Below are 17144 nucleotides of genomic sequence, written 5' to 3'. Positions count from 1 at the left end.
GGCACTCAGTCCAAATAGTTATTCAACTGGAGAAATCAATTCTTATGAAGATGAATCACTGTATTAAAAATTAATATACTTTATATCAGAAGGACCCTCATTTCTCAGAATCCTGCAAACCTAGCTCCCAACCCCCCAATCTTGATCTTATCATTATCAAAATAAACTGGCAATTTTGAAGCTCATTTGGATAACTCTAATGCGACCCTCGAAGACTTTCAAACTTGTATGGAAAAAATTGGCTCATTAAAATGCACCAAAAAAAAACAGCAAAGCTGCTCTTGGAGCCAAGGTTGCCGACATTTAAAAAAAATCTATAATTTCACAAAATTCGAGCAAATACTAATCACAAAATCTTTGCCGAAGAACACAGAATTTTGGAAACAATCATAGATTTCACAGATATTTAAAATTTTGTACGTAACCCCTTTATTCTTATGTCAACAACATAAGTTCAAGATTTCTTATTTGGTTTTGGATAAACATTATAGGATTGGTAATGTTCATTGATTTTTTTTATGTAAAATATGAAAAAAAACTCAATTCTTTATGACTGTGCCAAGGAACTTATGCCTTTTCCATATCGAAATTCTTGGGTAATTTTTTTTCCAAAAACGCAGAATTTTTTTTTCGAGAACCTTGCTTGGAGCATTTTCACCCCAAATCTGGTATTTTGCTCCTGACTCTTCTGAAACTGTTATTGGATGACAATTTTTCATCTTAAAACACAGTTGGAATAAACAGCCTTTATGATTGGAAGCTATAAATTAGTTATGAAGAAAGAATAATCAATAAAATACGAATCTTGGACAAGCAACGATTTTGAATCATTTGTATCGTTTTTCTTTTTCAATAGGTACTTCCTTGCGGATCTCTATTAAAACCCTTAAATTAGGACAAATCGACAACGGACACATAAATAACAGAACACAATAAGATATACATAATTGTACAATAATGTTGCAAACAGTCGCAGAGCGTTGTGAAAATAGAATAATATTCAACAAAGCAAAACCTGTAGTTTAGCTTAACTACTTAACAAAACTTAACTATTGCAAAAAGACTTTTCAAAGGGGCATCTTTTAATTCTATCTCGTATCAATCATAAATATATGTGTAATGGAAAGGCTTCATTAAATTTCTATGAATTCATGGACTGTGCAAATTTTCAGAACTTTTCAAGAACCAGGAAACATTTTTACTTAAATTACTTCAACATTCGTCGCTACACTTTTTAAACCTGTCTGAATGTTTTATTTTAAAGATTTCGAGTTCAGAGGAAAGTTTTTTGAAGAAGAAAAAAAATTCAAATATGCGAAAAAAGGAACAGATACTCCTGTTATATTTTTGATTTTCCATATATCCCTACAAAATGAAAAAAAAAATCGCTTACTCACTGTACTGTCTTGCTAAAAGTGTTTCCAAGACCGAAAATCTTCACTTCAATTGAAACTTAAGATTTTTTAATTGTTGCAATAAATTATGTTTTTCTTTATGGAAATTTTTACTTTTTTTCTAAATTTTTCAATTTCAAGGTGTTTAAGGGTTGCCTTAGAGTTATCCAATCAAAGTGATAGTTTGTATAGTTTGTTGTCATGATAAAAGAATCAATAATTGGGGATTGGCCAGAAAGAACACTAACACGCCAACAATTTCAAATTTTTTACTCATGGTTTGATTTGCTCCAGTACACATGAACTCTGGATGGTTGCTTCTGATGGTCGGCCCACGGTGAAAAATACCCCGCCAAAGGAAAAAAATGCGTTGAAAAATGGGTGCCATTTACTTTTTTTTCGTGGAATTAAAACTAAAGTTACAGGGTGACAAAAAAGTCCGGTCACACAGAAAAATCTCAATATTTCAAAGAATAAGAAGAATATCAGAATCTGACTTTCATAGCTTTATTCAGTAATTCATCAAGATACTTCACAGACGATATCTCGGAATTACACCACCTTTCTCTGATCAAACCAGCTTCAGACGTCTCGGAAAGTCGTCGCAAGCGCGCACGTCCGTTCTCGTATAATCTTTTTCAACCTTGGAGTTCTCACAGACCTTGGTCGTTTGGATCGTGTCTTGTCCTCGGTGCCTCTGGTCTCTATGTATCGATTTATGGACTTTCCGATTGATTACGAGCGGTTTTAGGTGTTTGAATATGTTGAATATGTGTCCGGGTTTGTACCCTCTCACATAATTAGCGATAACAGCTGCTCTCAACTCTGCCACTCACAACTTAATGTACACAAACTGCACAAAAACTCTGCCACTGTGGGCAGCAAAGTAAGTTCTTTCATTTGACATATAGATGGCACCAGAGAGATGCAACGTATAGGCTACAGGCGACCCCAAAAAAAAAGTGTGACAGGACTTTTTTGTCACCCTGTATATTTTCCTCCGGTGGAAGGGGCCCAAAACAATTACCCCGACCTTTCCAATTACAACATCATACTGAATTTCAAGCCCAGAGTAAAGGGGTACCCTCAGGGAAGATTTTATTTTAATTTTCATAAGACATGTCTTTTCAAACGAAGTTCTTATGAAAAATTGTAAAAAAAAACACACATTTATTCTTTTTTTTTAGGTTTTGTTTTTGACACTTTACCAGCATTATGGCATTCGTGTCTAATATACACATAAATTCGATAAATCATTTTTAAACGGTCAAACGAAATTGTGGAGTTATTATTTTATTTTTCTTAATGGTGAGTTTGAATTGAAGTCAATTTTTTGTGAACGTCAAATATATTCTTAAACTCAAATTAGTTTTTTGTTTACTTTTCAGCACGTTGACCGGGAAGCGCCGATGTGGTCACTTCATAAGAGAATTTTATGGCATATAGAATACTATTTTTTAGTGGAAAAATGATCGATTTTGAGTTGATAATGCTTAAAGTTTTTTCATACTTAAAATACAATACACAGAACCATACAAAGAAACATATACGGAAAATAGCTAAATAACTTGAAAGCGTGTTTTCTTGGAATAAACTTTGATGCACTTTAACCCCTTTGGCTCCATGGGCTTAATATATAGCCCAAATCATCCTTAAATATTGAGAGATATGAACGGAAAACAGTTTTTAATTGAATTGTTTTTTTTTCTAATTTTTAGTTTTTCAAGAATCACGGAAGAATGAAAGCAGAGAGAGTTTATCTTATTCTTGACTGAGACACATAGGGGAGGAGCGGGCTATATGCGCCTAATAAGCGGAACACTGATTAAATGAAATATCACATCTAATATGTGTTCAAAAGCTTTATACACATGAGCAGACATCTGTTTTCTATACATTGGAGTAATTTTTATGTTGAAATCTCCTTACAATTTTGAGAAATCGATTTTATTATAAATGTTGTCAAAATTGCCGAACCTCAAACCGTGCGGGCTAAAAATGCCTTTTTATGTTTTAGGCAAAATTTCGGCTTTTTTGAAATATTTCCGTATAATTTTATTTGAAATGCTAGAATCTGATAACTTTCATAAAACAAAGCTAAAGTTTTATAAAAATCTATTTTTTTATTATTAAACAGAATAAAACAAAAGTTATGGTTGCCATACTAAAGTCTGCTTCATTTAATATTGGAACACAAACAATTGCGTGTAGTTCAGTCATTTATTAACGAATTCATAATTTGTTTTTCATACAAATGTAGCATTTTCTTTACTCTTTCATAAAAAAAAATAATTCATTATTGTTTCGAAGAAATTCTCGTACTTTTCCCGTAATACGGCACATTAGGCGGCGCACACCCTTTTCGTCCACCGTTTTGGCGATTTGATTCCACCAGTTCTTCATTTGAGTGTTCCTAACAAGTTTTCCCTTTGCCTTAAGCCTCCGCTTCGTGATTGCCCAGTATTTCTCTATCGGCCGGAACTGGGGGCAGTTTGGGGGGTTGAGGTCCTTCGGTATTACGCTGACCCCGTTCGTTGCGTACCATTCCATAACCGTTTTGCTGTAATGGCAGCTTGCGAGGTCCGGCCAAAACATTACTGGACGGTCGTGGGCATGAATAAACGGCAGAATCCGTTTCTGTAGGCACTCTTTTTTGTAGACTTCTGATGTCATTGTCTTGTCAGTGAGAAAGACTTTGGTTTTCTGTCCACAACTGCATATCCCCTGCCAAATCATGTACTTGCGGGCGAATTTATCCGCAAACACGAACTTAAATTTTGCAGGTACATCCCCCCGAGCCGTCGCCAAATAAAATTTTTGACCTGGGATTTGCCCAAAGTCCGCCTTCACGTAAGTCTCATCGTCCATCAGAATACATCCGTCGAACTTGGTCAGCACTTGGTCGTACAGCTTTCGAGCACGGATTCTGGTCACATTGTTCTGCTTCAGCGTCCGATTTGACTGTTTGCTGGCTCGGAATGACCTTATTCCTTCCCGGAGACGAATTCGTCGCACCGTACTGTGAGCGGCCTGGAACTTATTGGCCAAATCGCGGTCTGAAAGATTGGGATTCCTCTTGACGGCCTTGATGACTTTTCCACGCAGTTTCCAGTCGACAGTTCCACTCCGACGCTTCGAATGCGGCTTCCGAGCCGTCGTCAATGTTTCCTTGTACTGCTTGATAACACGCCATACGGTATTTCTGGGCATTTCAAGCTGTTTAGCTAGCTTCGATGCCGACAACAATGGATTTTCAAGAAAACTGTGCACAATTTGATCGCTCCGTTCGGCTTCCATGGCGGTTGTTTACAAAATTCTATCGTTTGGTGTTATGACATAAATACATGGTGAAAGGTAATAAATTTCCCGACACGTGGGTGAAAAAAGTTTCCAAATCCGTCCACTAGGAGCGCCACAATGAGCAAAAGAATTTGTTCCAATATTAAATGAAGCAGGCTTTATGGAGGCCGTTCATCCATAAGAAAAACTTTATCAAATCTGTTTTGAGATCTTCAATTCTCTCTAAAGGTGTTAAAAAGAGCTTAAATTAGAGTTTTTATGATAAAGATTATATATTCATTCTATTTAACCTGTTATTTTAGCATAGTGGCATTTTAAAAACATGTTAGGGGCATACAACCTCTTATTCCACTTTCCAATCATTATGAAATCATCATAAAAGCTTAAATTTGTTTCACTTTTAAGGTTCATTTGAATAGGAAACAAAAACACCCAAAATTTTTGTTTTGAGCTTCTTTACGTATAATTTTTAAAAGTCAAAATATTACATCAAAAGGTATCAAAACCTTATATGAATTTTTAAATTTTTTTAAGTTGGTTTATTCAAAAAATTCTTTCTTGCCCTATGGTCAAAGCGCATCACCCTCAAAATGCATTGATTAGATATGTTGTCTTGTCAGCCATTTCGTCAAACGGCCGTAGGGTCATTTAACCCAATAGGCCCATTTTAGAAACCTTTCCCCTATCTGAAATTTTTTCATATTCAATCTTCAATTGACGCTAACTGATCTCCTGGATCAAGCAATAATTTCAATTCTAATGGGATTGTTAGTATTATATATTTGAGTTTTCAAATTTATTGACTTTGAAGACCATATGACCGACTAACCTCTTGCTCCATCCTTTCCATCTTATGTTAATCTTAAGTTGTCCACGTCATTTATTCAGTCCGTAAAGCCTAAATCGGCTAAGACAGTGTATGTCTTATTTTTATCATGATCATTCACGAAGTGAGAACTCACTTATGCATAGAAAGAAATAAAACTTTAAGCAAGTCTCTTTTGATGTTGGAATCCATCGTGTAAGCAGTATGTTTTATTAGAATGAAATACTTTCTAGTTTACAAATTGGTTTTCAAACGATCTTTATAAATTTTGTTTTGTTATTAAGCGTGTTCATAACAGGACTCTTCCAATCCACCCTTTATATTGCTGCTAGACCGATCTCGTGTGGTTTTTTCTAAAGCATCAAATGGAGACAATTTGAGCCAACGCACGCACATTGTTTAAATGTTGCAGAAAAGCAAATTTAGACTTGAAAATTTCAAACTAAATGAGACTTATGTCATGTCATTCGTTTTTTTTTCTTTTGAGAAATCAAATGAAGGCTATTTGAGCTAACGCATTCTTTCCGAAATGGAGCTGGCTGTTTTTACCCGCAATTCCCTTAAATTTTGAAAAGGTTTTTTTTTTTCGAGGAATCTAATAAAGACTATTTCGGCCACAGCACGCATTGGAAACTGAAGTTACGGTTATTTTACTCTTATTTTCCCAATATTTTTCAATTACTTCAGAAAAAGCTTGTTTGGACTGGAAACTTTTTAACCAAACGATTTATTTTGTGTGTGGTTGTGTGTTCGAACTCACTTTTTCCACAATTAATTGACAAATTTAGGGGGAATGAGGGTAAAATCAGCCATAACTCCATTTTCCGAAGCCTGTGGTGGCTCAAATCACTTAACATAAGGTTTTTAATTTTTTTCAGTTTTGATATTCAAATTAAGGTATTGAATAATTTTAACAATGGTAGAAAGCATGTTCTGTTCCTGCGGTAAAATTCCTTCATCAGTAATAACTTTGTCCATCAATAAGAATCATTCATCAAACGGTAGAATATTAATGATTTTAATATCGAGTCATTTTCAAAATACACTACTCTTATGAAAACATTTGTATCGAAAACTCAATGCTCATTAAATAAAAAGACAAAAACATTCTGAAACGAAGCCTCCTAATACCAATATCCAAAACCATCAGTCTCGATAATGATATACATAAGCTCCCGAATCTGCCGAAGCTCATTCCCAGAAATAAAAACTACCAATTTGGCAAAGTTTTCCGATTTACCTTTTCTGGTCGGATTGCTGTTGTTGTTGCTGCTGCTATTCTCTTCATTCAGGAGGGTCTCTCATTTTCGAAGGCCGATATCCAAACATGTGGAAAACGAAGATTTCCATTCCAAACAGTGTTTGGGTCTTCAGTGAGAAATTCACAACACATAGTAGGAAAGTTTTGAAGTGACCAGGATGAACTCCATGAATTATTTAAAAAATCATTGGAACATTAGAGTTGACAAAAAAAAGTTTAAAAATCATTCGAACAAAGCAGCAAACCTGTTCTTGGGAAAATTGTGTGAGAAGATATTTAAATATTAGCAAGATGCATTCATTCATTTCTAAACTTAAATTTTAAAATTGGTTATAAATATCAAGCTGTCACTAATGTAACTTTGTTGAAGAATTTCTTAACAGTTTGGTAGTATTTGATTTTGAGGATTTACACTTCACTATTCACTTTAACTAAACTGGTAACTCTACATTGGGTAGGCCTCTTTTTGGATCTTTAGGTATCTGTGTACGTTGTTTTGTTCCGGTGAAAGGTTTAGTTTTTGAACACCGACGAACCTGTCTTTGGAAGTTTATATGTTAGTCTGTTCCTGGAGGAGCAGTAGCTGCTGGTTTTGTTGTTATTGGTCAAGGAAACTTTCCGCCAAGAATAGATGATCTGGAAAAATTCCTTACGGAGAAGGAAGGGTTGTGTTTTTGTTTTCTCTCTTTTTTTTTTGACAATGTTTCCTACGTGCGTTGGGTGCAAATTTTGTGTTTGGTGAGTGTGTTCAGTTCACCAACAAACAGATTCCTTATAGCCCAGATGAATTTGGCTGCCGGTTGGTGGAAAATTGCTTTTCCGATGATTCCTCGAAAGAGTTGAATATTTAATCTCCTACATCGATTTCGGCTGCGGATGAGTAATTCTGGAAATGATATCATGAATAACAATGTCGGTTTGTTCTGTGAGAAGTGAATTATAGATCGTCGGGGCGTTTAGAAGTTCACTTTGCAAATTATGCTGGTTTTTAACTGTTTTTTTTTTTTTGGTGATTTCACTGACGAAAAGTTCACTTTTCAGCAATGGATTGCATTGATAAAAGTTTCATTTTTAATTTGGTTTGTAACAAACTTTGTAATCTCTGCATTGACAGCTAGGAAATATTCAGTTTATTAAAGTAAACAGGAGATTGCGCTCTTCCAAGCAAGAAAAAGATGTTGAAAAGAAAGAAATGAATTTTTGTCTATCTGTCTGTCTGTCTGTCAGTCTGTCTGTCTGTTCCCTAAAGACTCAAAAAGGAATGTACCGATTTGCCTAAAATTTTGGGAGAAAGGAGCTTTTGAGGCTAGAAATGATCGATCTTGGATCGATCTATGGAAGATAGATCTTTTCAACTCCGATTTTCGATTTTTAGCAAAAAATAGATAAGCAAAAAAGTTATTGAGATTAGCAAAGCACATAGGGTCAGCTAGTAATTCATGAAATGTAGTGCTTTCAAAGTCAAAAAAAAGAGTTGGCGTGATTGATTTTTCAAATATGTTGAAAATAAAAACTATGTATAAATATTAATCACAGACGCAGTTGTTATGATCGCTATACAAATCCACTAAATAACCTTTCGTTTGAAAAATTTACAAATATGCAACAGTTTTCGTATATAAACGACCCCCTAGCACAGTGGCTCAAAATTCAAAAAGTTGGAAAAATAAATAAAAAGATTTTAAATTGAAAATTGTATGCGGAATGCTGAAAAAAATTCGAAACTGTTTTTTTTTTCAATGTTTGTTATTAAGCCTCATACTGGAAAATAGAATATTTTTCAATCATATATGAATATCTACTTTTGTTAAATTAAGTAGGGGAGAGTGGGGATACTTGATCCCTGGGGATACTTGACTCCTTAGCTATATCTCGAAACTGGAATGTCCTACAAAGATCAAATGTTCTAAAAAAATGTGCCAAATAGAGCAAAACAACTATGCTTAAAGCACACAAAATTTGAACAGAACTATTGTTTGAGTAATTGAACTTTGTTAGAAAAATTTCACGAAATGTGACTTGAAGATCTTGTTTCATCACTTTAGAATGTTGCTTACATGGAAAAATTATTACCAATATATTTGTTCCAATATATCAGTCGTTTGAGCGTAATATGAACTTCATAATACCATATTTTCAAAGCAATGGAAAACTCTCTAAATCTTTTCAGGAAAAGTTTTCTATAATGTTGTTAATGGGTATAATTGATCCCTAGAGTTAAAAACGGTGCATTCTTCTACTGCATGGATCGTGATCATTGCTGATTACGAAATAACTAACATTTATCCAATAACTAATATTTATCCAACAATTGTCTTAAAAAAAGTGCTAATATAATTAATTTTCTCATAGTTATAGAAAATAGCGCCTTTAAGTATGCAATGTCTTTAGCGTTGAGACAATGTCATAGAACTTTCTTCCTCTAACAGTTATAAATTGTGAAATGAGACCAAACATGACCAAAATAGTCATTTGATATTCTATCTCGAGATTCTGTTTGATTTCTTTCCAATGATTAGGGCTTCCTGAATAAAGGATCAAGTCTCCATCAATAGAGGATCAAGTTTCCCTTAACTTCAAAAATATCGCAATTTTTTTACTCCCACGGAAATGCTTCTAGTTCATCTACGGGTTCAAGTATCGTTCTAATTTTTGTAGCATAGAAACTTGAAGTTACACACTGTCAGAAAATGTAAAAGAGTGCGAGTTGTTAAATTTTTCCAAAAAGATATGGTGAAAATAAGGACTCTCCCCTATAGGCACCGAAATTCCTCAAGATTAGTGACATGAATATTAGAAGGGATGTTTAATTTTAGACTGAATCCATTTTCAAATTTCTCAAAACCTGGGGTCTTAAAAGCTAATTTTGGCTCAACTCTCATCCATCAGTTTTTTTTTCAGAATTTTAACTAAAATTTATATGAGGAAATTTGGACTTGAGTGTCAACACAATTTTAATTTTTTACTGTAGAAACCGAGCCTGCTAATGGTTTTTCTGCCAATTTATAAATTCTTATAGGGGAATTTCTGATGAACAACTTTGTTGAAGACCGAAACTTCGTATCTAATAGGGCTAAAAAGTTATCATAGAAAATATCTAATTAGATACATCAAAACGTTACTTGAATGTTGAAGATTCCTGAGTAATAAAATTTGTTGTCGCTGACTTGAAAATTGGACTTTTTTTCTAGCTTTTTGGGGATTAGATTAAGCTTGCCAGATTGCCCAGTTTTATCCGGAATTTCGAGAAAGTCCGGTCCGGCCCGGTTGCCCGGATATCGTGAAAAAAAGTCCGGATATTGCCCGGATTTTTTCACAATTTTCTCAAAGAAACCAAAAAAATCAAAGTTTTTGAGTAAGTTTCAGCAAAATCGATTAACGGTATGGAAATTTTCAACGGTTGTTTCAAATAATTTCGCTATTTATTTTTATAAACCGTTAAATAGTTAAGTGTTCCAAAAATTTATATATAACACCTGAATTTTGCCCGGTTTTTGCCCGGTTTTTGGATTTGAAAAATTAAAATCCATGCCCGGATTTTGCCAGGTTTTTTTCGAAAAAAAGCCCCGAATTGCTAGGCCCGGATGGGAATGGAAAAAATTCTGGCAACCTTAGATTAGATTCACTGTGTCTGGGGGGTCGCGAAGGGAGATGAAAGAGCCCAAAATATGGCGTTCTCTCGCTCTCAGAATCCACTGGACCAAATCCTAGAAATTCAATGTCTTTGAGTTAAAGAAAGTGTTGTTTAAAATTTTGTAGAATGAAGTTTTACATTTGAATCAGGCTTCTCAGTAAAACGCCACGCATCAAGCGAAAAAAACGAGATAACTCGTAGTTGGTCTGCAATGTGTTGAAATGGTTTATAAAAAATTATAATAAAATTAAACGAGGGGAAATCATAAAATTCAGCATGATAAAATGATTGATCCTCAGACTTATTTGGAGAAAATTTTGTATTCTAACATCTATGTAAGTATGCGAATAAAAGTGTCATTCAAAATCCATTTTAAATAGGCTAGTTCAGATATGCTGAGATTATCGGCTAAAATAAGTGTGGCATCATGTATAAATATTTGTTTGAAGATGAACCTGTACAATCCCAAACTTATCGGAAAATATGAATCAATTGTCCAAAAAACGGCAAACGTAGTGTGAAAGCTTGTAAAATGATGAATTTTGATTGATCATTCAATATAACGAAACGTAAGGTACAGTACCGTTCATAATTGTATAGAAATTGGTAGCACCCACACTGTCACTTCGACTTTGAACTTCCATAACTTTCTACTCTAATGATATTTTTTGATCAAATTTTCTTCGTTAAATAGATCAACTATCAAACTATTATATTACAAAAATTGAGCTTTCTGGAGTTTGTGTGGCCTGAGATACAGTAATTCTACGAAAATCGGATGTTCTGGACTTTTCTCGTTCGACTGGAATATCTCAGAAACTACGCAACATTTTTTAATAAAATTTTGCAGAATGATTGTTGAAATATAAAGCTAGCATGTCTGAAGTTAATGAAATGTTTTATCGATGGGGTCAAAAGTTACGCGATGTACAATATTTCAGGCATGAACCTAAAAATGCGATTTCTATAAAATTTTGGACTTTTGAAATCTATTTCAACCATTAAATTAAAATAATATCGCGAGATTCTGATTTCAAAACATAAAAAGATCATTAATTCCATATTTTTCATTCCTTAATTGCTTTGTTAGACATGTTTTGACTGCTTTGTGGATGTAAACCATATTGTTCTCATGAATCGTCCAAAATTCTATAGAAAGCGCATTTTTCGGTTCATGCCTGAAATATTATACCCCGCGTAACTTTTGATCCCATCGATAGAACTTTTCAGAAACTTCAGACATGTTCATACTTCAATAATCATTTTGCAAAATTTTATAGAAAAATTTGGTGTAGTTTCTGAGATACTGCAATTTGAATGAGGAAAGTCCAAAAAGTCCGATTTCCGTAGAATTACCGTATCTCAGGTTTCACAAACTCCAGAAAGCACAAATCTTGTAAAATAATAGTTTGATAGTTGATCTATCTAACGAAGAAAATTTGATACAAAATATTATTAGATTAAAAAATTATGGAAGTTCAAAGTCGAAGTTACAGTGTGCGTGCTTCCAATTTCCATACAATTATGAACGGTACTGTACCTTAAAGTGAATTGAATCGGGACAATTTTGGACAATTTCTGTAAAATGCTGCTCTTTTAGCACCTAATTTGTTTTAGATTAATGGTGGCCAACATTTTTTACAGGTGGGCTAAATATTCAAAAAAAAGATTAGTTAGCAGACTAAACAAATCTTTTTCTTCAATTTTTAAAGAAATCAAATAAAAGTAATTTCTTTCCTTACATGTGTTTATACAAAATCTTTTTCAATCCATAAGACAATATTTATAAACAGATTGAAATATTGCGAAAAATCTCACAGGAAAAAAATTGTTTTAAAGCTCAAATCAAACTTATTTAATTGCTTTTTATGATATGCGCCAAATAGTTTTTAGAATATTTTCGAGGAACTTAAACATCCGGGATTTATTCATTCCATAAATGTCAAATAGTGTGATAAAATAGATATTAAGTAAAATTCATGACCTCCAAAATTTTAGAAAAATATCGCCTTTTCCAGAATTTTCAAGTTCATTGTTCTTCTTTTTAATAAATTGGCAGTTTTAAAAAAAACCCTGCAAAAGAGAATCGCTCATAAGTGCTGGGCATTGAACAGGTTGACTTTTTAACGTACTAATGTTATAAGTACGATAAATCATAAATAATCCCCTCAAGGTTCTTTGCTTTTCAAATGAAATTACTAAATTCATCAATTTTTAATGGAGTAAACCAATTGGTTTTTCAAATCTCAATTTACATTTGGTGCAAAACTCAATTTTTTTTCAAAGACTTTTTCGGTCGAATCCTATAAATATATGAAAATCGAGAACCTTGAAACTTCAATGCGTGTTTTTTGTAAAATTTAAATTGAGCACTTACTCCCCTAAGCAAATCAGGAAAAATATTGAAAGATAAATGAAGTTTTTGAAACGTTATCAAGTTAGTTAGGAATTATTGGATTAAAAAAAAAGTTGACTGTAAAAATATGACATGAATGTAATTTGGTGTTTTAAACGAGTTTTAATCGACAGTTTGAAATGGTCTTACACTCTTTCCGAGGCCCTCTAAGCTTCTTAAAATTATAACTTAATTCCGCTTGAAAGATCACAATGCTTCTATAACGATGGAGTAAAATCTTTTACTCATTTCAGGGGGATGTGCCAACGTAAGAACTTTGAACTACGCAAATAACCCACGACACGACACTTAAAGTTCTTTCAAACGGAAAAAAAAAACAATCTAAAATTCCCGTATTCAACGGTGAAGACGCATCGGAGTACAAGACGCACATGATTTTTTTCCAAAAACTTTTGAAAAAAGTAAAGAATGTGCATTAAATTTAGCACCGTAGTATAGTACGCAACTTCATTTTTGGGTTAAAAACTTAGGCAAAATACTGCGTCTTTCACCGTTAAATATCGTACCGTTTTGTTTACCGTTTTAGTATAATCTGCTGAACCAAACAATGAAAAAAATATTTGAATTTTTTATTTAACAATTACTTATTTGTTGAGAAAGTCGTGTGCTTAGCTTTCATCATTAAAAACACAAAATAGTGTATAGTTTTTACATTGCAGATATTTTTTAGATTCTCCAAACTCTATTTCTTTTATAATTTAATTGAATTAAACAAAAGTTAGGGTTGCCATATTATGGAGGCAATTCATCCGTAGGAAAAACTTTATCAAATCTGTTCAAAGATCTTCAATTCTCTCTAAAGGTGTTCATTAGACGTTAAACTCAAAGTTTTAATGATAAAAATTAGAAATTTATCCTATTTAACCCGTTATTTTAGGATAGCGGCATTTTACAAACATGATGGGGGCATACAAAAACACTTTCTCATTCCACTTTCTAATCATTATGAAACAATCATATAAGCTTTAATTTGTATTACTCCTTGGCTTTATTTGAATTTTACACAAAAACCACCCAACTTTTTGTTTTGAGCTTTTTTAGGAATAATTTTTAAAAGTCGAAATATTTCATCAAAAAGTATCAAAACCTTGTATGAATTTTTAAATTTTTTTGAGGTGGTTTGTTAATAAAATTCTTTCTTGCCTTATGTTCAAAGCGTATTACCCTCAAAATGCATTGATTAGATATGTTGTCTTGTCAGCCATTTCGTCAAACGGCCATAGGGTCATTTAACCCGATAGGCCCATTTAGGAAACCTTTCCCCTAGTCACCTTTTTCATCACCCTCATTGATATTCAATGAAATGATGATGGGGGGAGGGGGGGGCATAACTCTAGGGGCAAAAATCTGCAACAAATTTTAGAAAATAATTTCTAGACTTCCTGCGAAAGCTGAAAACCATATTCATCTAGGATTATCTTGAAACAAATGAAAGTTATGAACTATTTTATTACCAATCTTTGAAATATCCTCAAAAAAAACTGCAAAAACGTTTTGGTGAAAACTTCGTATGCAGTTGCTCCGTGGAGAAATTCCGCATAAAACTGTATTCACTCGCTTTGAGTTCCTAACCACTAATAAAATAACCATTCGGACCTCCAATCTTTATTTGTTGGTTCTCAGAACTGCGTAGTAATGTTTAATCACAAAATTTACAGTTGCAGCACGATTTCCATGTTGTTTTCAAATGTCCCGATGAAAGATTTGAGGATTTTTAATGAAGTTTGCACGACATAAATTTGCACCATTGCTCTTTGAGTTAGTCTATATTTTATCCACTTCCAAAAAACATTTCAATATACATTGTTAATTATAAACTTTCAACTATCTATATGCAAATTTTTAAATACCCAAAGAGTGATTTTTTACAGTGTTTGCTAAGTGGTACAATTTGATGTGGGACAACCTTAATTTTTTTAAAATAAGTCACCGAGCAGTTTGAATTAGTTGTCTTCTTTTTTTTCGCTAAAATCATGTTGAAAAAATTCTTAAGCTTATTTTAAACTTGTTGAGATGTCACATCTCTATTTGAAGTAACGCCAAACATTACTGGTTATGTTTTGAAATTCGACAATTTTAATGCTCCCTTTTTTTAAATTTAAACTACACACAGTGAAATGTGTTTCATTTCTATTTGTTTTCACATAATATATCAAAAAACATATTGGTCCGTGATGGAAAAAAAAATTTGCTTTGTAAGTTGCTTGAAATTTGGATAACAACATTTTTTCCCGTTTGTGTCCCTATGCACCCCATTTTTCGTTTCTTGATTTTTTCTTTAAGACTGCAGATGTACTTACTAAAAATATCCTTTGTGTCCAAATTTGCGGTTCAAACTATTATTACTTGAAAATAAGATGTATGAAACAAAAAATTTACCTTTTTCCTCTTCAGAAATTTAGCGTGGTTTTCAGCATTACACTGTCACTAGCACTTTATATAGATTTTATCATGCGCAACACCAGAACGAACAATTCCAGGACTCGTTTACAAAATAGATTACTTCAGCAAAATGACTATATCATTCAATGAACCGTAGGTATTCCACTTTCCACAGTGATGGGTACTATTTTCACATTCAATCTCCCTTTGAGCGGCAGCCGTTAAATTTCATTATTCATTACATCCGGAACGATGGCTTTCCACGTGTTCCCCACTATAGATACATTAATCCCATTTGTAGGCAGCGGTAGGTTTACCTACGTCGTTTTAGATGGGATGACGGATGGCTTCATTAGCAGCCGGGATATCACCGGTCTGGGAACCACAAATCTTGCTCTGCCAGGCCAGGCGGTAAAACATTCGCAGGCGCAGGCTCCACCAGCCAGAGCAATGTTTTTACTCCAATTTTTCCAACTCCAGGACCTTATCCTTTATTCATCTCCTCCACAGAACGCGTTCAACGTCACGGGAGCCACCGATTCATGACGAGGTTCTTCGATCCACACCGGCATAACTCATGAATCCAACAACCTGCTTGAAGGATGTCGTGTATTGTATTGTATGTAGTTAGACTCTAAAAACCGAAGAGGGGGTACACAGAAGCACTATTCCGGCCCACGGAAACGAGAACGCCACAACGACGGGAGGCTGACATCCGACAGATTCATTTACTTATTCATTAGTTCAACATGAGAGCGAGCCGGGCCGGAATTCGGCTACGGGTTCTCGTGTGAGCCGACCTGTCGCAGCAACTTCAAACAGGTATAAACGACACATTTCCCAACGTATTCCCTATGCCTCTCTGAGGGTACTCTACGGAACAATAGAAGGGCACTCACATCCACGAAAAATACACATACAATTGTATTTTGGGAAAGCTTCACATACGAGGGAGGGAGTTGGGGGTTGATTCTTTAGTGTGTGGCTGTTACCGAAAAACGATTCTTGTGCCACATAAACTGGCCCTTAACCTCACTCTCTATAACTCGTTGAACCCTTCGAACAATTCAACGTTCCATTCGAGAAGCTGAGGGAAAAAAATCTTCCAACTTCGAACCCAAGCTGGAAGCACCAGCATCCGACCGATGCACACCACCTGGATAAAACACAAGCGGCTGAAGCGAGAGTTAAAAATCACCACGCGCTACGGATTTCCCAAGGCAATTTGCCATCCCGATTTTCTACCACCACCTGGAGCCGCAACACCTCAACACTTCCTGCGGTGCCCCGAACTCTTCGTAACCCCTTCGTGGCACACACCTGACAAACAGCTGAAGCTTCAGTACACGAGAGAAAAAAAAACACTCCTCAAATTGACATACTCCGGGATATACCCTCGGATATGTGCACACAGCTTTCACCCCCTCTCACGTGTCACAACTTCCTTCAGTCGTCAACCCGTCAAAGGCCTGTGTGCATCGACAATCAATCTCTAATCTCTGGAGCGGAAGTAAAGGATACGCGACGGCGGCGGTGACGAAACGACGAGAACGATCAAGAGACGCTCAGCGAAAGACCCTGTCCCAACCACCCGCCAACACTATGGGGGCCAAACTCGTCGCTAAACCCGAACGGCACCCACAAACGGTGTAGCTAACAACACCAGAGAACCAGAACACACCGATATAACGGCCGAATCCGCAAAATCTGAACCGTTTAGAACGGACACCCGAATGGTACTAACTGGGACTTCCAGACTGTCACTGACTGAAGAACTAACTGCCAGCCAACACGAAGGTGTCCGTCGTCGGGAAAACTCTCGGCTCCCACCGGGTGAGATTTTCCCACCCGACGACGTGACGTGACCTACACACGAGACGACAACGGCGGGCGAAATCCGAGCGAACTTGCGTGGCGAGGACGAAGACTCT

General features: G+C 35.0%; 1 protein-coding gene across 1 annotated transcript in view; it reads right to left on the bottom strand.

Moving 5' to 3' along the window:
- Window positions 1-16921, bottom strand: part of LOC129741575 (uncharacterized) — a 531269-nt gene extending 514348 nt beyond the window's left edge. The window contains exon 1 of the mRNA XM_055733311.1: window positions 15211-16921. The gene's annotated coding sequence lies outside the window, so the exon portion shown is untranslated. The remainder of the gene's footprint in view (window positions 1-15210) is intronic.
- Between the last annotated feature and the right edge of the window lie 223 nt (window positions 16922-17144).

This window comes from Uranotaenia lowii, chromosome 2 (assembly GCF_029784155.1).
Source record: "Uranotaenia lowii strain MFRU-FL chromosome 2, ASM2978415v1, whole genome shotgun sequence".
Taxonomy (NCBI): Eukaryota; Metazoa; Arthropoda; class Insecta; order Diptera; family Culicidae; genus Uranotaenia; species Uranotaenia lowii.
Note: the sequence above shows the minus strand (reverse complement) of the source record. Positions and strands in the feature narration are given on the sequence as shown.